The sequence below is a fragment of the Electrophorus electricus genome, unplaced genomic scaffold, assembly GCF_041902795.1.
Source record: "Electrophorus electricus isolate QZ-2024a unplaced genomic scaffold, ASM4190279v1 Scaffold27, whole genome shotgun sequence".
NCBI classification, from domain to species: Eukaryota; Metazoa; Chordata; class Actinopteri; order Gymnotiformes; family Gymnotidae; genus Electrophorus; species Electrophorus electricus.
The window spans coordinates 4,187,278-4,199,881 of record NW_027658550.1 but is presented as its reverse complement, the minus strand read 5'-3'; the positions used below and the strand labels follow the sequence as shown (position 1 = coordinate 4,199,881).

The following is a 12,604-nucleotide window of genomic DNA, read 5'->3' as shown; positions in this document are numbered from 1 at the left end:
AAAACTGAATGTTACTCAGCAATATGAATGATGAGGGTTTAATTTTAGGTGCCAAGTGTTGGGGCAGATAAGTGAGTTACATGTGAATGTGTTGGTCACGTGTGATGAACTTTGAAATCCAGGTTGCACCAGTGCCTGTGAATTTTTAAATAGTATTTTGCCAATATTATTCCAACCTTGAATGTAAATACTACCCTTACATGTTAAAAGTGAATGGATTATGCCAAGTAGTTTACTGCGCTGAGCTTATGGGGAGAGGGGTCAACGTGAAGCCCACAGCTGGCATGAGGTCCAACTGTTCCTCAGACACGCCAGGTGGAGGAGTGAAACGAAAGTGCTGCAGAAGAGTGGCGAAGAAGAGGAACAGCTCCATCCTGGCCAGACTCTCTCCCAGACACACCCTACGCCCTTAACAGACACACAGACAGACATTTAAAGTACAACATGAAATCTGGAGCACCAGATCAATGACAGAAAATGATTTCAGTGCACCTCCACAGAAGGGCATGAAGGCATCTCTCTTAATGAAGTGTCCCTACTCATCGAGGAAGTGTCCTGGATTAAAAGTGTAAGGGCTCTCCCACTCATTCTCATCCTTCAACACGGATGTCAAAAGAGCAAATACACAGGTTCCCTGCAAAGAATCACAGTTTTAGCTTAAGCAGGAAGCTAGTGACAGCTTTCTCTGGTATGACAACAGTGCAAAATTTAAATTTACGCAGCCATTTTGTCATGTCTTTGTTATATTTATAAACCAGCCAGTTTCAGCTCTCAGTCTCCTACGTACATTTAATAATTTTATCCTATGCATGCTTTTGTTGTATTGCTTTTAGACTCTTCTCAGTTAATCTAACAGCCTGACCTTCTTGATGAAGAAGCCTTGGAAGTTAATATCACAGGTAGTGGTGTGAGGGAGACTCATGGGTACTATGTCTGCCAGTCTCTGTGTCTCATGGATGACTGCATCTGTGTAAGGCAGGTTCTTGTGGTCATCCAGCACTGGCTGGCGGCCTCCAACCACCCTGTCAATCTCCTGTTGTACCTGATCTGGAGCACAACAGAAGATATTGTCTCGTGTTTTTAAGAAGACAAAAGCAATCAACTCTTTCAATATTACAATATAAACAAATACAAGAAGCAACCATGGTAAACCCTCAAACACCATCAAGCACCTCTTTGTCTTCCTCATTGGAGAAATGTCTTGGACACTGGATATTCACATTGCAGTTGGAATTCTTACCTTGTATGTGGGGGTACTTGGCCATTAAGCAGAATGCCCCAGTGGAGCGTTGTGCTGGTTGTCTCAGTACCAGCAGCAAACAGGTTGGAAACAGTTTGAAGGAGATTCTGTGCATGGAACAATGAGTTCTTTTTTCCAGCCTCCTAACCAATAATCAGAAGGGATCAATTAGTCAGCCAACATAAGAGACCACTTTCTTCCATCAGAGTACAACTGAGTAATACCAGGGATCATATAGAGAGATGTTTGAAAACCATCAAACCACTGGCTTTTTCCATACCAAGCCTAATCAGCTGGCCTAACAGTGAACCAATTCAACAAGCATGAAAAGGTTTTCTTAAGAAGTCCCATTTTATTTATATTTTTAAGGAACCAGTTTTGCTGTGCTAAAACCTATAAAGAAGCTTAAAATCATAAGGTTCCATTTATGCTTGCCAACTTAAGCCATTGTTTCATCCATGTTCATTTGTATGGTGGCCAGGAAGACCCAACATGCTGCAACTACATTAAACACATTCATCAAAACACATGTGCTACATTTCAGAAATGCAATGCAAATTCATGAATGTTAGACAAATTCCAAAAACATTTTATTCAAAATGACAACATATGCTACATTTCAGAAATGCAGTGCAAATTCAAAAAACACATGCAACTTCAGAAATGCTACAAATCCAGTCACAACACAATGAAAGTGTTGTTTCAGGGGGACACAAAAAGGGGTTATTCAACCAAACAGCCAGTGAAAAGTAATTTATATTTGTGATTTCCAAAGTTTTGTCACTGGTGGTACAGAATGAACAATTGGCCTATTTGTGCTTTGCATTCTTGCACATGTTTGGTTGTAAAGAATGCAGCCTTAAAGAACACTGATAAAACAAAATCCCAACTAACAGAAATATAAACCTGATCCTGCCAGTTAATAACTAGCTAGATGCATTCAGAGTGTGTTACTATTTTAAACTCCAGTTCAGCCTAAAGAGATTCTGTCGAATACAACTAGGTTTCTGTCCATATACCTACTTTTAGAGCGTTATTGATTTCAAACCATATTTTGTATGTATGTAAAAACAACACACTTGAGATTAACTAGTAAGAATAAGACAATTGACAAGATGGTCACTGTAGCAGACCAGTTAAACTATCAAACCTGAACAAAAACATAGTGTATCCTGTAAATTAGTAACACACTCTGAAGGTAGCTAGCTAGCTAGCTAACTAACTACGTATTAAGCCAGAAACATAGTCGCGTTAAATGGGATTTTTTTTTTCATCAGCGTTCTTTAAAGCTGCATTACAACCTAGCAGAATTAAATATGCAAAACTGCTGAGCATGAATAGATCAGTTGTTCATTCTGTATCAACATAATCCATAACAAACGATATAACCATGGTAATCACAAATATAAATATTTTTCATTAGCTACTCGGTCACCACTGGTCTCATAGGAGTCCATTCCCTCTCCGTGTCCTCAGAAACATGTCCGTCGTGTTGTAGCTGTTATTTGCAGGGTTTCTGAAGTTGCATGCGTTTTTTGAATTTGCATCACGTTTCATTTGCAGCACAGTGGGTCTTCACATTCATCGTACATTTGTGTTATTTTTAATTTTATTTTCTGCAATCTGAACAGTGTTACATTTAACTTTCCACTGAATTAAGAGAGTCAATCAAGGACACTCTGCCAATTGTAAACGCAATGTGTATAAATACTGCTATTATCAATGTTTAAACACCAGTTAAAGAGGTGTATACCAAGCTTGAAACAGGTGTTTGACAGTTCATGACTGAACTTGCTTTGGAGCAAGGGAAAGACATTCCTGTCTCCCATGAATATTGCCCCTATCTGTATTGTGAATTGTGTGATTTTTGTGTGCTTGTTTTTGTCCCACACAGAGCATCACGCACACATGGACAATGTTCCAGGCTGCTGGAACTGTCCAAATGCCCCATAATAAGAAGTGATAACGGCCTTTTGAAAGCCAACTTTGATGTTGTCATTCTTGTGACATAGCGAACAGGGAATTCCTTTACACAGTGTGACAATCAGGCTTCCCACACTCATAGAGCTCCTTGTGCAAGTATAGTCAATTAAGCAAAACATGTTAATTTTGTTAGTCTTTCCACTACTGCTTCCACTTACTGTAGTACTAGCAATTAAACTTCACATCTAGTAGTTCTCTAGGTAATGCTGTCAGTTATTAGGGATCCCTGTATGACCTTTATTCTCATTTATCCTGTCTGTTTTTAAAAATGATATTACCTATATGAATCAATACATTAATTCCTTTAGAATTGGTGATTAGTTGCTAAACATCCTATCGATTGTTGATCATACTCAAAATCTCCCACTGAGATGCAAACGAGAGTTTTCTGTTTCACCATTTGGCAGCCAGATAGTGCTACTGAAGCACTTTGAATTGCCACAGTATATGAAAAGTGCTATATAAATTAACTTAAGTTGCCTATTGATTAAAGGTCAGATTGAGTCGTCTTCTAGTTAGTCCTGTAGATTACTTTTGTTTTCTAAACAAATATTCTCATTTGTTTTATCTGGTTTCTCTCTTTATTCCCTCTATTCTTCAATGTATTATACACTATGCGATTGCTGATTAGTTCAACGTTCCATTAGCTGTCAAGTTTGTGGCTTCACTGGTGGCATTTCTAACCTGTGGTGGATGATCACGAGTTAGACAACTTGCGACTTCCAGTTGAGACTGATTAAAATATTTCCATATGCGATGGTGCCCCATTAATTTACTATAACTATAACAAATTTGATGAGTGCAGAATTATAAATTAGGAGTTCATACCACTACAGAGGTCATATGGATACTCCAAAATATGAGTGGTTGTATATGCACTATGTACAAGATAAAACTTGACACATTAAGCATTTCTGTATACAGCACAAGAAGGACATACCACGTTTTGTTTGCATGCTAGAAAACAGTCAATAAAGCCTCTGCACTCCTGAGGGTTCAGGGTCTCCTGGAGGCTGTGCACAAGCTGCATTATATCCTTCAGAGTTTTTTCACAGTTTGCCATGATAATTTTCCAGTCCTTTAGCCAGAGCCGAAGCCAGGGGAACATATTGTAAAGCTACAAACACACAGATTAACATTTTGTTATGTGCCTCCTACATTTATCCATACATCATCCTATCTTTGTGTCTCTTGCTTATTCAAAAACATAGCAGGGTACCTGTATAGAAGCTGAACCAGTGATCCTGATATTCTCATTGCTTCGGTTTACCATGTTTTGGAACCGAGGATCACTGTATTCAAACCTGCTTCCATATACAATGGCTGAGGTGATATTTGAGGCATTTATTCAATAACCAATAACAGGATGTTAAATGTTCCCATATATTACATTTTGGATAAATGGATAATTACATTATGGATAATTTGGATAATTACATTTTTGGCTCAACTACAAAAAATAGTTACTTCTGGTAAGAGTAAAATAGAAAATATATACTTATGTCTCTTACCCTTAAAGTTCTCCACCACTTCCCTCAAATTCCACATCTCTTCTATGATTCTCTCTTCACTCCCTCTCTTGCCCTGCCCAAAGTCCTGCAGGGTGCTAAGGGCAAAGCGCCTCATCTCTTTCCAGTTCTCACCATTAGAAAACAGAATTCCTTGATCATAAACAGAAATCATTAAACCTTTGTTGTTAAACAGCTAAATGTCAGCGAAATGCCATAAATGTAAATGTAAACACAAAATGCAGAATGGTTTTTCATCTTAACTGTGAGACAACTGCATGTTTTTACAATATTTATATAAAACAGGTATTCATGATGAAACACACATTGGGAAACTGCTTATGATCTATTCCAGTGCAAAACCAAATTATAACCATGATTAATAAGGAAAATAACATAAAATAATAATTGTCTTCAGAAAATGGCCTTTTATGAAGAACATTGCTGGCCTGGCTTCCCTCTGGCTGTTTCACAACGGTTTCCCCTTTTCTCCTAATTCTTCTCTTACACTTTAGTCATGCTCTTTCACCATGAATCTTGTTTTATTAATGTTTCCCTTGTTGGTGTCACTCTGGGTGACTTCTCCTTCAGGATATAAACACCTCCCCTGCCCTTCTTTTGGAAAATCTGATCACACCTCCATCCTTATCCTGCCTGCATACAGACAAAACTCAAACAGGAAAAAAGGTTTTCTGATCAGTCTATCAATGGAGTGCAGAGGCCACCTTCACACTTCAGGACTGCTTTGAAACCACAGACTGGTGGATATTTTGTGACACAGCTGGCACTAACATCAATGAATTCTCAGACATATGTGGAATAGACTTTGCATGATCACTGACTACAAAGGAAGTTGGTACTGTGATAGGGGGGTTGACCTCCTCACTTGCAGAGAAGCTAAATGTTCATTATGCTCGGTTTGAGGAAAACATCCCCCTTGCTGCAAAACTCCCAGTAGATCAGGAGAGCTTTGTGTCTGAGGAGGTCAGATCCTTTAAGGCAGTTAACCCACGCAAGGTACCTGGTCCACAATTGGATACTGGACTACCTGATATGCAGACCCAAGGTGGGGAAAGTAGAAAACAGCTTCTCTTCAACACTGACTCTAAACACAGGGGCTCCACAGGGTTGTGTGCTCAGCCCCCTCCTGTACTCCCCATTTACACATGACTGTGTAGCCAAACACACATCTAACATCATCTTCAAGTTTGCTGATAGCACAACCATCCTAGGCCTCATCACAAGGGGAGACAAGTCAACCTACAGAGACAAGGTTAGTGCTCCAGCTCAATGTCAGTAAAATGAAGGAGATGATTGTGGACTACAGGAAGCTGCATTTGGGTGGTCACTCTCGCCTATACATCAACGTATCCCATGGGGAAAGAGTCGGTTGAGTTTTTCGGTATACACCTCACAGATGACCTCACCTGGTTCAACCACACCAACACACTGGTGAGATCAGCCCAACAGCACCTCTTCTTTCTGTGAAGGTTCAGGAGGTTTGGCCTGCCGCCTGACATTTTCACCACCTTTTATAGATCTAAAACAGAGAGCAAACCCACAGGTTGCATCACTGTCTGGTACTGCAGCTGCACTGCAAGTGACTGAAGGTCCTCCAGAGAGTAGTGAGGACTGCAGAATCCATCATAGGCCACAAACCTCCAGCCTTACAGGATAGCCATCAGTCCTGCGGCTTGGGGAAAATGAAAATGATGCAGCTAGACAGTAGCCACCCAGCACACAGCCTGCTCACTGTGTGTCACAGGCATCGCAGTTCCCACGGCGACATATTTACGTGCTTGGTTTGGTTTCTGTCCCTGGTATACTTGGCTCGGTTTTGTCAAGCTCTTGTTTTGGTTTCGTTCTGTTCCACCCCCGAGCCTGTATCCCCAGCTGTAATTATGTTCACCCGTGTCTGGTAATGTTTATCTGGATCTTCATCAGTCTTGGTTATTTAAGCCCTGTTTTGCTTTCCAGTTTGTCGGTTATTTTGGTTTGCCAGTTGTGTTTAGATTTGGTGTTGCTGTTGCTGTCATTGTCTCTGTTACTTCCTAGTTAGTTTCCTGAAGTCTACCTCATTCTGTGCTGATGAACAGTTTCTACCCTCCTATAAGGCTCTTAAACAGGATGTGAAACAGTTAGTCCTTAGTATTAGTTCTTGGCAGCACACCACTACTTGAACATTTCCACATAGTCACTATTAACATACAGGGTGTAGTTTATCTACAGATTACCCTGGGCTAATATATTCAATAGCAGGAGGCTCCTTATTAGGACTCTTCTGAAGTCTAGTCACCATCTATTCTGAAAAAAATCAAAACAAAAAAGTAAATAAATAATGAATGAAAAACAAATAATTTACCTAATTAAAATTTAAATAGTACCATGATCAACTCACACACACATTCCATCATCTAAATTGGCTGAATAAGGTTTTCTGAATCCTTGGCTGAAGTCATAGAATATGGGACTGATGTCTCTTGTCTCCAAATTCTTCTGCATGATTCACCAGTGCTTGTTTGACAGTTTGATATCCTGTCAGGACAACTACTTTCTTTGGACCAAAATACACAGTGAATATGGATCCATATTGTTTTGACATCTGCAAACACAAATTGGATGGATAAAAAGTTTTCTGTTAATACAATGTACTCTATACAATGGGTTGATGGATTTTTTTGAATTTTAAGTAAAGACACTGCCATATTTATTTATTTAGTTAGGGTTTCAGAAGTAATAATCACATTGTTGAACTTGTGACTTTATGAGTCAAGACTGATTTAACATAGTCCTTAAATAATAATTAATTCATTAATTTTCCCTGCTAATCAGAGTGGTGCGGTAACGTGCGGTGGCCCGAGTGCCGTAGGGGGAGCGGCAGGACGCACAGACTCCTCCGACTGGGACGAACATTTATTCACATTTAACATGAAACACTAACGGCACTCACAAGAATCACTCACGACTGATACAAACAAGAAACGATTAACATTAAACACATACGGTGAACACTAATACAGTGAACATTGACTATGTTACAGCACACGTTACAGAATAACCAACCGCTACAGCACGCACTCTCCCTCGACAAAAAAAGTAATTCCTAGCGGGGGGTGCATGAACATCCTCTGCACCTCTGCCTGGATCCCAGGATATTGGGGAGAGGACCGTTGTCTGCGTCTTCTCCGGAGGTAGAGGGGAACAGCCCCAGGAATTTCTTGGGGGGGGCCTCAGGCGGTTGAGCCCGGGCCAGGGAGGACCGAGGGGCACCACAACCACCAGAAAGAGGGCGGTTGCGTGGAGCCAGCGGGATCTCCCAAGACCCTTCTCCTCAGCTGACTCGCCAGCGAAACTGGAAAGGTCTGCCCAAAGCCTCAGAGGCAACCCGCCTCTGGGACGCTCTTAGAGCGGCGGGAAAGAGGAGGACCGTTTAGGGATGTCTGGAACCGGGGCGGACGTGCACCCCCGCGTGTCCGCTGAGGCCTCGGACACGTCAAGGAGCCTGCGGGGACGGCGGGCGCCACGTCACAGCGCCTTGTGTTTGTGTGTTGGTGCTATTGTGTGTTTCTGTTTGCGCCTTTTGTGTTTACAGGCGCAACGTGTGGTGGAGTGTACCGGACTGCCCCGAGAGAGGCAGGGAAGCTGCCTTTCTCTCTCTCCCCGCGAGGTCTCTCTTGCTGGCGGCACCTGGCCCGCCTGGGCGCCGGGCACTGCCATGCTGTGTTTGTGTGTACGTGTACACGGTACCTGGAGGTTGACGTTCATTGGACGGATGCGTCGGGATCCGCGCCCCTTGGGAGGGGGTTCTGTCACGGAACGCTCGCCTCCCGCGATTCACGTGGTTCGACCCGCCATGTGCAGTGGGAGGACTGTCTTGTCTGTAACCACACCTGCACCTCGTATATACACCTGCACCTTAATGTATATAAACGCGTGTTAAAGTGTGCAGGATGTTGGTTATTGTTGGCGTAATGTCTGAATGTAATGTGTTTGTTAGATGTATTCTTGTGTATCGTGTTTGTTTAACTTTAACCATTTCATGTTCCTTGTTTGTGATAAGCGTGCCATTGTGTCGTTTGTTAATAAATGTTCGTCCCAGTCGGTAGAGTCTGTGCATCCTGCCCCTCGCCCTACGGCACTCGGGCCGCCGCACCTTACAGGTGCCCCAAGTAATCTTATCATTTTTGATTGCCAATTTATTGAGGTGATCATAACACTATATTTGTGACAATAGCTGTTGTAAAAAATGCTATATACCAACTAGCTAGCTATCTTCTCCGTAAACTAGCTACTGTTAGCTCACACCTACGTTCCATGCAAACATTATTGTAAAAAGTAGAAAAATGAACATTATGAAAACTATTCCAGTGTTTAATTAATATCACTTCCACTTTGTAAATATTTCTACCATGTGAGTCACGTATCTGTGACTATCATGAACAATTGCATCATTTCCTAGATGAGGCAGATGTAAAAGGAGACATTTGCAGCGAGGCATTACTTAGCCATTGTTGTAAAACAATTATTTTGTAGCCTTCTTGTCATTTTACTACCTTAACCCTTTCCTTTTATAAGCTGTTTTTTAATCAGTAACAATTTATGAAACATTAGCTAACCTACTAATATGCAAAAAATAGGCTTGTCTTCATAGCCAGAGTACACATATTATACTGTTACTGTTCCATATTACACAGGGTACTGTTCTGAATGTTTCTTGTAGATAATGGTCTAATGAATCATTGCTTGGTCTTACTAAATGCTACGCTGTCTGCCAGTTCACACAAGCCACCTGTTGCAGTGTTGCTGTCAATGTATGTCAATTAGAATTCTGTCAGTGGAGGTGCTGATGCCATCAGGGGCTGCTGTGTTCTCGCACACATAGCTGGCACTAAATAACAGGTCTAAACCAAGTTAAGAATGCACTCTTCTCGGTAAAATTTAATTTTTAGCTCTGAAAATGACCAAGGTGTGGACCTCAGTGACCTCATAGCTAGCTATGAGCATGCTCCTAAAGTTAAAGGGGAACTTCATGGATTTGACTAATTTTCTTTATCATTCAATGATTTAGACATAAACAAAGTTATTAAGAGTTTTTTGGTGTGAAATGTGCATTTCTAGACACATTTAGTAATTAGCTGTCAGAGTAGTTCACAGTGGTAGTACTAGAACCACACGTTGTGACGTCTACACTGCAAAAATAGTCACTTAATCTGTTCTCCAAAATGAGCAGTATCTGTCTTCTAAGTTTGTATATGATGATGGTAAAAGAGTGATAAACTTTAAAAACTACATCTTTGGGTCCTATTTTTCCTTACAACATCCTCCATGTGTCTCTCCATCCTACACCTCCTGGTTCTTCTGCTTGTGTGTGTTCAGTCACTCTCCTTGCATTCAACCAACCAGCAGGTCAGCAGGTGTAGTGTTACGATAGAAATGACAAGTCACCATTTACTACATAATTAATGTGAAGTAGCCCCATTTTGTTAGAATAACTTGAAAGTAGTCTAAAAATGTCATTTTATTTATTTTATTTTTTTAATGCCCTGGCCAGTATTCTTTGGCTGCACTTTAGGGGGACATTGATTTTATTTTTCAATTTTCATTAGTGATGTCACATACGTCATTGTTTGTATGCAGACCTCTACAGGATTTTATATTTGAAGGTTCAGTTTTACAACTAGCTGACTGGGGATTTAGGAACGACAATATCACAATATTTTTTACTAATATCAGCCTTTATCCAGTAGACTCAGTATAATGTGCAAACAGCAGTAAGATGTTGTAAAGGGATTGTGGGGCAAAACATGGGTGCAAATTCACAGAGCTGATGGACCTGGAATGTGGAACAGGTTGCACTGAATGGTGGGAGATGCTAGAGTGACGCTGAAAGGACAAAAGCTGAATGTGACATCATCAGGAACAAGGCGCGATTAACAGTACTCATTAAGTGACGATTTATTAATGAAACACACAAAGAAAACAAAGCAGCTTCAAATAGAAGCAAAAGAAAATAAATGAAAATAAAATAAAATTAAAAACAAGCAGGAACGCTACTAAATGGTGGGCAGGCTCAGCAAAGCCTGTAACAGCAGGGTTAGGGACCATCAGTAGGGTCAGAGCTGATGAGATAGCACCTCTTTTATATCTGAGGTCAATTTTTCAACTAGGAGTGAGATATTGTATTTATTTGATGCTATGAGTTTATGTATTTGTGTTAACATTTTCTGAGGTTTAATTTAGTGTAGTTATATATATGGCTAGGGGGAGTATGGTTACAAAAGTGTCTGATATTGACTGTTTTCTTTAAAACATCTTTGTACAAATTGAAAGTGACAGTTATCTGGTATGTTGTATTTTTCTGACGTCAAAGAAAATACCAGAGAATAACTGTGCCCGGCTGATTATACCTCTCTGCCTCCATGTGCAAAATACAAAGGGTTTGTTATTGATTAAAAACATGGGATTGTTCCATAAAGTTTGATCATAGGGAGAATAGATGCAATTAAGAATTTTGTTTGAAATCTACCAAGTATTCAAGGTAGTACTTATTGTATTGTATTCATAACATTTCAATTTTTTAATAATTTTGTTTATGAATGGAATGCTATTGATGCCTACTTCTTGAATTAAGCTCCTCAATGTCTAATCATGATTGGTTTAAATTACTTGTCCAGTGTCTGATGTAAAGCAATTGGTGGGAAAAGAAGTAGTAATAAAAATTTGTATTAATAAATAAATTTAATTTTGAGGTTGACATTCAGGTACATGCTGATGGCAAACACCTAGAAATCACAGAGGGGGAGAGTTAGAGAGTTAGTGTGCACCTTCTGCAGTTGTTTGACACATTTAGGTCCTTTTCAGGATACGAGATTAACTGGTCCAACTTTTCCAACTGGTCAGCTCTTACATCTTTGAACAACATGGCCAGTTCAATTCAACTACCCTCCTTATTTCCTGTTAATGATTCATTTAAATACCCGGGGTTTGATTCTTTCTTCTTTATCAGTGATGGCAATGGACAATTTTCACACCTTGCTGCAAAAAATTGAGATGATTTATATAGGTGGAGCTCACTGAGAACATCTCTGGGATAAAAATGAATATACTTCTACAACTCAGCTATCATTTTTACATACTCCTGATTTACCTCCCACTCCCTGTATAAATGACATAGGCTACCGTGATTTGGGCTGGCATTTCAACAAGCAAAATGGCTCAGTTTTTTGGCTTGATACATCATTGTTTATTCAAAAAACCTTTTTCCATAACTCTTTTTCACATTTTGACTTTAGCAATATTCTGACTTTTCCATCTCATCCTAGCGTAAAAATCTTTTTGTGATATTTGGGTGTTTGGGCTTTTTCCAATTCTGCAAAAACTTTGTGGACAGAAACCCCACTACTGATGGTGTCTAACCCTGTTGAGGGTCCCTAACCCTACTGATGGTCCCTAAACCTGCTGATGGTGCCTAACCGAGTTTACGGAGGCAGTAGGAGGGTTTATTGGAAAACTGGTGGACGAAATGATTCCAAGAGCCACCATAAAGACATTTCCCAACCAGGGTGAGAAAAAAACCATCTGCAAGCCTCTGAACTCTCACACTACTGCCTACAACGTGGGGCTCATCAGGAACATGAACAAGTACAAGTCTGTGGCATACGGAAAGCACAGGGCGGTGAGAGAGCTGAATCAGCGCTATGGGAGGAAACTAGAGTCACAGTTCCAGCAGAGTGGCTCTAGATCCCTGTGGCATGGACTATGGATAGATACATAAATATATATACCTACAGAGAGACAGATAGACACAAACCTACCGATACATACCTGCAGATGGATGGACAGATACATACATAAATATACATACCTATAGATA

The 12,604-nt window shown here is 40.4% G+C and overlaps 1 pseudogene; it reads right to left on the bottom strand.

The window, feature by feature from the left end:
• Positions 1–218: 218 nt before the first annotated feature.
• Positions 219–8,496, bottom strand: LOC145655543 (cytochrome P450 2K1-like; annotated as a pseudogene).
• Between the last annotated feature and the right edge of the window lie 4,108 nt (positions 8,497–12,604).